This window comes from Octodon degus, unplaced genomic scaffold (assembly GCF_000260255.1).
Source record: "Octodon degus isolate 3935 unplaced genomic scaffold, OctDeg1.0 scaffold00043, whole genome shotgun sequence".
In the NCBI taxonomy this organism is placed as follows: domain Eukaryota; kingdom Metazoa; phylum Chordata; class Mammalia; order Rodentia; family Octodontidae; genus Octodon; species Octodon degus.
In genome coordinates, this window is record NW_004524619.1 from 4758675 (window position 1) to 4764738 (window position 6064).

Consider the following 6064-nt stretch of genomic DNA (forward strand, 5'->3'; position numbering starts at 1 on the left):
CTGTGGCCCTCTATTTGCTGTGGTCCAGCGGAAGCACCCATCACAACATTACCCCGAAAGGAGACCATCCTCCAAATCATGCAGTGTGGAAAGGGTAGGCATTTACTAAATGCCAGCCCCTGTTAGGAACTTCTAAGTCATCATGTACTTCCTGTGTCTCAGACTCACACCCTGAGAATGCAGGTGTCAATTCTTCAGAAATTTCACAGACACGCTCATTAAGCAGCATCCCTATCCCTATCTGATCATGTGGAACTTCAGACAAACTCAGATTGAGATTTAACTACATAGCTGGGCTGGTCCATCACGGTCATAAAAGACAGGAGTGGCCAAGCAACAGTGCAGGTTACAGGAGAAACAATTATGGCTCCAAAGTTCACATGTAACCTTGGATTGACTGAGTGGATTAACCTGAAGGAACGGATGGGCTTTCTCTACACAGTGACTAGAGTAAGATTTGTAACTTAGGTAATGTCTTAGTTATTTTGTTGCTGCTGAGACAATATATCCAACATCCACAAGGTCAAGGAGGAAAGGTTTATCTTGACTCATAGTTTATAGAGGTTTCAGTCCATAGTCGGCTGGCTGCAAGCCAGGGAAGCACAGCAGAGAGGAATGGCTGGGGAGAAACAGTCCGTGGCAGGGTTGGCAGGAGGCAGCATGACTTCCTTCTTCTTTCCCTTTTTACTCCACCCAAGGTATAAGCCTATTGATTGATGCTACTCACCCCCAGGATGAGCTCTCCCTCCAGCAAATCCATCATCCACACCTGGATCTGTGCTAAACCAATCAATGGACTAATCCAGTGTCGCTCACCCTCGATCCAGTTACTGCCAAAACCCCCACGTATAAGGGTATGAGGCTTTTGGGGGGGAGCATCTAGACATCAGCAATAACAGGTAATCACACTGCATCATTGTTTAACCTGGTGGCTTTCATTGCAGTCCTGTGGTTCTGTAAGAAAATACACTTGTTCTTGAGAAATATGCCCAGAAATATTCAAGGGCAAAGGGTCCCAGTGTGCCCAATTTATTCCTGAATTGAAAAAGTACAGTGTATATAAAACTAAAAAAGTGGCAAAAATGTTTCTAGGGGACTATGAAGGTACGTAAGAGTTTTGTATTTTTGCGATTTTTATGCACATAAGCGAAACCACAACAGTTCTTAGGAAAAGCAGCACAGAGGCAACCACACAAGCAGCCTTTGGCTTCCTGCCTCGTCTCTTCTCGGCGCCCCCTAGTGGTCATTCTGGAAAGGCCAGCGCGACATTCAAAGGGAATCTGCGGAAGCGGTGGCACGTGAACACAGATAGTAACTCCTGAAAAGCAGGGGGCCCAGCGTCGTGCAGCCAGTGGAAGGGACGGGCAGGGGCCCCTTTAGCCCAGCTCCTCAGGACCGGGTCGAGAGGAAAAGCTTCCAGGAACTGAGACGCTGCCCTGAGGGCAAAGCCAGCCCAGCTCCAGGAGAAGAGCTGCGCTCCCGTTGGCCAGCAGAGGGCGCTGTTCCCTTCTGTGTCCACCAAGAGGCGGACTCTGGGGGAGGAGGGGGGTGTCACAGATCTCTAGACCCCTGGACAGATTTAGGGTGCTCTTAATGCTACAAGGTCTGGTGCACATGCAAGATCGGATCATGTCTTTAAGAAGCCCATACTTTGTTTGCAAAGGGTTTTTCCTGCATGTACTTTGGTTTTTACAAAATACTGCATCCAACTATTGACCATGCGTCCTGAGTTGTGTAGGGTTCCCTTAAGTTTCCTGCCGAAATGGGACCAGTGTCCCATTGGACTTCCCTGTCCCGGCCTGGGAGGTAGAAAAATGCATTCTCTGCAGCACCCCCAGCTCAGAGTCTGGATGAGGGGTGAGGCGTGAGGTCACAAGGCCCTTAGGAACCTCTTAAGAGAGACCTGGCACACACAACGCACCTGGTGTCGCCTCATAGCCTATAGCTGGGTGGGGGGTCTTTGTCTGCGAGCCTCAACTTCCCCGCCTGCACAGGGGTGCGATCGATTCCTTGCTCAGTTTCCTCTGAAGGCAGAAGGTCACCCGACAGAGGGCCCCTGAGGGCCAGGCCCGGTACAGAATTCCTTTCTAGTATAAACTCACTACCTCTTCATAGCACAGCGGTGGAAGGACTGCAAAAGGTGAGGACATGGGCACAGAGTGGATCAGTGGTTTTTCCAAGATCGAACAGGCATAGTGGAAGTGCATAGCTTCGGCCTCCATGCCCACTTCGCAGCGTAGAACAACCCGGCCCCCTTGGGTGTCACTGGACACACCTGAAGAGAAGGCCTTGTCACAACATGGGCGGGGAGGTGCTGGTGACGCGTGGGCAGTGGCCAGGGAAGTTGCTGGGTAGTCTGCAATGTGCACATAGCCGCAGCCCACAAAGACTCATGTGACCCTGTGTCACTCGGTGTTCCCTCACTATAACGCGCACCAGAGGGACCAGGCCAGGAAAGGAAGACTTTACGTCAGCTCACCGTCCTGGAGGGTGCAGCCCACAGTCAGTGGTCCTGTTGCTCCTGGGGCTGGGGCGAAGGCAGAACATCGTGGCTGGAGCTCGCCTCTGGGCTGGATCTCCAGAGAGAAAGAAAGCACTAACGCGGGCCCCACAGTCCCCTGCAGAGCACTCCCAGTGACCTAACTCAGGTCCCATAATACCCTGGGAAACCTCGCCGGTGACCTAAAGCCTCCCATTAGGCCCCACAGCTAAATTTACTGCTACTGCCAACAGCACACACAGAGCTCTGTGGCTTCTGCTTCTGTTACCGTGGGTCCCTGAGGCCAGGGTCTCCTTGGTCAAGGGGTGGGGGAGGGGGTCCTCTGTCAGCACCCATAATGGATGCAAACCTGGGCTCCAGCTCAGTCAGAGCACTATGCCATCCCCTCAGCAGTGATTAATTACCTGCTCAGTACCTGTCCACCCCACAGCTGAGCTGCCTAGGGGGGACACTGATCAGATGTGGCAGCGCAGGAGCTCATAGGGAACAATGTGTTGTGATGGACACCATGGAGCAGAGGACCTGGGCCCAGAAAGGAGAGTAGGGGGGGAAGGCCCCCATGGGGGAGGGGCGGAGGGCTTCTGAGGGGGACAACACTGATAAGTCTGGAGAAGGAAGGGAGGGAGAGAGAGGGGCAGGAAGGAAAGAAGGAGGGAAGGAAGGAGGAAAGGAAGGGAGGTGGGAGGGAGGGAGAAAGGAAGGGAGGTGGGAGGGAGGGAGGGAGAAAGGAAGGGAGGGAAGGGAGGAGGGAAGGAAGGAAGGAAGGAAGGAAGGAAGGAAGGAAGGAAGGAGAAGGAAAAAGGAGGGAAGGAGGACCCTGCAGTGGAGGGCAGCTGTACAAAGGCCCTGAGGTTGGAACTGAAGGCCCCCGCAGTGTGAGGGAAGGCGTGGAGACCAGGACCATAGAGCACGGAACCTGCAAATGTGAGGAGGCAGATGGCCCACTAAGGTGCCCAGTTTTTCTGTCAAAGAAAAGCCTTAGAAGAATTTTAATCAGTGCAGCGACACCCTCAAGCCTGCCCTCCCAACAGCAAGCCTCCTGGGGTCCAGACACAGCATCGCGTGGAAGATGTGGTATGAGATTGAAACCCAGAGGCTAGGTCTCCGCAGGAAGGCAAGGTTTGTCACTTTATGCACCCCAAAATAATATTGCGTCTTCCTCACCGCAAATGCCAAGCTGATTATGAAACATGATGACAGATCAATTTGCTGCAAGATTATCACTAGGCCTCGCTCATGATGAGACACGAAGCCACATCAGTCACTGGAAACACCTGTTTGGGTCACGCGGCCCATCCCAGTATTGGGGACTTTCCCAAAGGCCCTTGGCTTCTCTTTGTGGCTTGTGGGTGACTCAGCCCGTGCCACTTGCTCCTCCTAGAATCTTCACCTTGTCTTCCTCAGATTCCAAGGGCTATGCTGCCAGGGCCCGTGTGGGTGGCCGTGTCAGGGGCAGCGAGTGTGGCTGAGCTCCCTGCGCTCCTCACTGCCCATGCATACGATGTGTGCGGGCTCTGTGGCCTGACTCCCTGAAGGACGAGTCTGCATATTTCTGTGACAGCAGGGAATCTTTCCCAGGGTGGATGCTGCCCGAGATAGACAATTGAAATTAGTCAAAGAAAAGGATTTGATGGCAAATAAATATAGAGCACCATGTTTCAACTTATTTAAGCAGCAGTTTTCAATTACAGGACTTCTGAGGACATTTGGTTTGCTAATGTGTGTTCTAAGTCTCCTAGTCTGAGTGATACTGACTTGTCCTTTATCGCAGGAGCAGCTTGTAGACTAGTATGCAGAAGGAAATGCCATCCATGTCATTAAGTGACGGAAGGAAGGACATAGCAGATGGCCAAGAGGGTCAGACTTTCCCTTCCAGGCCCCTAGGAGGGACAGGCTTGGAACTCCCGTGCCCAGCACCGGGACACAGCTGAGGGCGAGACAGCGGTAGTCAGGGTCCTGCGCATCCGCCAGATGCCCTGTGCATCCGCCAGGTGCCCTGCACCCTGCACCTCCTCAGGCTTCCTGGGGTGGAGGCTCCCTGACTCATTTCACACAGAGACAGAAAACACATTTGTGTGGGTGATGTTGTGACTGCTTATACGAATAAAAGGCTTTAAGCTTTTTCTCTCTCCCTCTTCAATTACTAAAGACAAACATGTCTTGTGGGAAAAATTCCTTTCCAGGCACATAGGCTCAACAGTGGACCTTCTCTTCATGGATGCCCCTGCAGCCTCTGTTCTACCCCACAGGGGTTCTGGAGTCAGAAGCAGGGCCGCATCAGACGGACTGGGTTCCAATCCCAGCTCAGCTTCGCATCCTCAGACACTAGGCCTTGCGTAAAGGCCCGGATGAGTACTAAACTAGAGGCACAGGAAACCCTCAGCCCTACACTGGCACCTCATTGGATTCAGTTAAATTTGACTTGGGATTTTCTTCTAGGATCCACTTTTTTTTTTTCAGTACTGGGTATTGAATTCAGGACCCTGCACTTGCCAGGCAAGTGCTTATTCTACTGAGCTACCTCCCCGGCCCCTAGGATCCACTTTTTTTATAAAAAAAAAGACGTGATCTTGCTTTGTGGCCCAGTCTAGTCACAAATCTGCCATCCTCCTTCAGCTTCTTGGCACTGATATGGCGGGCACGTATCACAATACTTAATCTGGGCTCTTTAAAAAAAAGTTGGATTTCATGCAATGACTGTACCAAGTACAGAGTGGGGCCCATTTGCGTGATTTGTTTTAAGTCCTCCAGAACAATTTTTATATGTAGAAATCACTACTTAGAGGTCACTTTATTTTCAAATTAATATTCAAATTATCAAAGTTAATTTTTTTTTAATGGATTTGCTAACTCTCTTGATCCTATAGGGTAGCTTTAAACATTTGAAAACATTTGAAACTTTTTTATAAATGTAATGCCTTACTTCTTTTTTAAAGTTTTTTAGTTGTCTTAGCAACAAAAATGTCACCTTTTTGTTTTGCTGAATATTTTTAAGGCTAATAAATTAATCTTACAAAATACTGCTAACCTAAAGTCCTTAAAAATGTTTCACAGCTATGTTTTCCAGATGTGATGGCACACACCGTAATTCCAGCACTTGGGAGGCTGAGGCAGGAGGATTGCTGTGAGTTTTAAGGCCAGCCTGGGCTACAAAGTAAGTTTGTGGCCATCCTGAACTACGTATCAAGACCCAATATCAAAAACAAACAAACAAAAAACTGTATGTTCATTTGATAAGGCTGAACTTAAAGTCTTGAATCTAAGTCCACAGATCCACCTAACTGCACATTTTATGTTGCCATTAAAAGATTGTCAGCCTAACGGGCCTAAAATCTCTCAGGTGGTCCAGATTCATAAACTTCCACAGGTGAATAGAGTCCATCTTTAAATACCAAAACAAACTTTTACTGTAGTTGCATCTCGTAAGTATTAAGTAGTTCCTAATCCTGCTCTGTTGGGGGACTGGTGAGATGGCTCAGTGGTCTAAAGCACGTTCTTAGAACAAGCTTAGCAAAGCACAGGGACCACGGTTCAATCCCCCAGCCCCACATGCCAGCCAGCCCC